Raw genomic sequence first — 2,913 nt, forward strand, 5'->3', positions numbered from 1 at the left:
CGCCCCCGCCTTATCGCCGCTCGTCGCCCGGCTCCAGCAGGACGTCGTCGCTCCTTGTAGCAAAAACAACGAAAAGACGTCCGACGACTACCACATTGCACCTCCTAGCCCGACGTGCCTGTAGCTCGCCCGTCGCGGCACCACCATGGTGCCGGCCGCAGCTCTCGCTGTCGTCAGCTCCTATCATTGGTGTTCCCCGGTTGAAGCGTTTTTCACATGTGGAAGCTTTTTTGTCAATTGCAGCTTGAAGCTTTTCCTCTTGCCGGTTGAAGCTTTTTCATGGCCGCTTGAAGCTTTTTCCATTGAAGCTTTTTTCCCGCAGTGAACAGATTTTCCCTCATGCCACTTTGAAGCTTTTGCTCTAGCTGGATGAAGCTTTTCCACAGCCGGTCGAAGCTTTTTTCAGAAACGGTCGAAGCTTCTGCCGTGCCGACCTTGTAGCGGACAATTGACTGGTTCCAGCAAAGAACGATGCCGGATGTAGCAAAAAAAGTCTCTGGATGCAGCTCCGGCATCCGGTCCCCAACACTTAGTCTCTATGATGTAGCATTTTTTTTGCCGGTTCCAGCACACCGCATAGCTGGTTCCAGCACGGCCAGTTGCCGGTTGTAGCATTTGCGACGTCGTGTCTCTAGCAGTGAATGATGCCGGCGGTAGAACCCATGGCTGCCCATTGCAGCTTTCTATTGCTCGGTTGTAGCAACAAAAGATCGTTGGTGGTAGCATCCTCGAACACGGCTTCACCGGTCGTCCCAAAAAACTTGGATGCAGCATTCCCGACCACCGCGTCCCAGCCATCGCGCAAGCAGCAAGCAGCCGCCGGCCAGCAGCAGTCGGGCAGTCACCTGGCTTGGCGGAGCACACGGCCGGCAGCGGCGTGGGGAAAAGAAGAAGATACATGGCCACGGAGAGGGATGGGGCTGGAGGTAGTGGATGAAGCGTGCGGTTGGAGAAAAGATAAGAGAGGAGGGGTGTTCCACGTGGGCCCAACAAAAAACACATCTCGCGCGGGGCGTGGCTTCAGTGGGCTGGGGCACCAGCATGGCTTGCGTCCGGCTGAAAATTCGGCCGGCGCACCGGTCACAAGCATTTTCCTTTTAGTTATATTTATCAAAATAAAAGTAACTAATAAATTTTGTATGAAACATATAGATCTTACTAATTCGAATTCACGGTAATTAGTTACTCTCTCCGATCTATATCACTTGTGTGACAGCCTGATTTTTGGCCCTTTCTTTTTCTTTTGTTTTTCCGAGGTTTTTGCCTGAGTTTTCTTTTTCCGTGGCTTAGTGATCTGGAAACTGAAGAAGATGCCCTCTTCTTTGCTTCCAGAGTGGCTTGTCCTTCCAAAATCTTTCCCTGGACCCTGTCATTTCCATCCTAGCCCAAATCCCAATATTCTTTTATTGGGAATATTCCTTTTCTATTAAAGGAATAACTCAAATTGCCCTAGGTTGTGAAGCAACATATATTTCCCTCACTCCAAAAATTCCCAAATAATTCTCATAAGTTGTTTGGGTCATATCTTGATCAAATATGGCAAAACTTTTCATTGCCATGTTCAAAAATGATTCCCCAATATTCCTTTTCTATTCTGTCCTGTGTGGCAGGTTGTGAAGGAAGTGTTATTTTCCTTTTCCCAATTGACCTCAACCTTTTTGGACATCTTTTCATGTTCAAATAATTGCCCTGTGCCAAAGCTCAACTTTATTTGCGTAGCCAATCTTCCTCAGTGATTTTTTCAAAGTTCCTGTGTGAGGGAATGCATTGTGAAGGAAGTACTAGCTAGGAGTAGCCAAATGAGTTGAACTTTTTCACACTCCTTAATGTGCTCATATTAACCCCTTCCACCCATTTGCATCCCCATCCAATCATCTATGTAAGCACAGGAGCAAATCATTGTTTCGGGCAATATTTTCAGGTTGTGAAGCAATTATATTTTATATTGCTTCAAAAATCCTGATAAATTACCAGATCATTCTTATGCACATAAAACATCTATCCACCCATTTTGTCATCATTTCATTGAGCCATTTGACCAGCATAATTATTTCAAGTTTCTGTCCAGAGGAGATGTTTGTGAAGCAAGTGCTATTTTGGTTTGTACATTTGGCATGAGCTTCTTACAGCATCTTAATATGACCAAATGACTAAGCCTTGCCCAATTAGACCTCAAGTGGACACTCCATGTGAGTGCATCATCATGATCTTCATTTCTGGACCAAGTATGCAGTTGTGAAGCAACTGCAGTAAATCTTGGTCCTTTTACCATCAAACTCTCCAGGATCATAGTCCTTCCTAGCCTAAACACCCCAAATAACTTCTTTGGCTTCCAGTAGCTCCCTGTTGATCACATTGAGCTGGTAAAGTTTACTGCAGTAAACTTCAGCAGTTGATAACCATTTAACCGTAGCCTGTTTAACCCAGTTACCACCACATATCAAACCTAACTTGGATGAACTTACCGATAGACAACGTTTTGGGCGCTGTAGAGTACTGAATGCCCATGTTCACGTGGTGACCATGCAGCTGGCATGCCTGTTGGCGCGCTCTGTGTGCAGCGACCGCGTCCAGAGACCTGTTTGTGCTGTACCCCCTCCTCCTCTCGTCGTCTTAGAGCCCGTGATCATGTCCAGCGTGTTCCCCGCGTCGTCACCGTTCTCCGGGACCCCTCTCCCCCTCCGTCCTCTTCCTCACCGATGCTCGCCGCCGCGTGAACACGAGAGCACAATGGAGTTTTGGATCTTCCCGTCGCCGTCGTCTTCCTCCCTGCGCCCCCTTGGCCTCCTCTGCCCCGTGAGCTCCTCCCTGTGCATCGTCGTCGCCTTCCCCTGAGCCCATGCGTGAGCACACGCATCCGCGGTGCTGGACACGCGTCGCCGGCGGTGCCAGCTCGGCAATCCCTCGCCCCGC

This window comes from Triticum dicoccoides, chromosome 1B, assembly GCF_002162155.2.
Source record: "Triticum dicoccoides isolate Atlit2015 ecotype Zavitan chromosome 1B, WEW_v2.0, whole genome shotgun sequence".
NCBI classification, from domain to species: Eukaryota; Viridiplantae; Streptophyta; class Magnoliopsida; order Poales; family Poaceae; genus Triticum; species Triticum dicoccoides.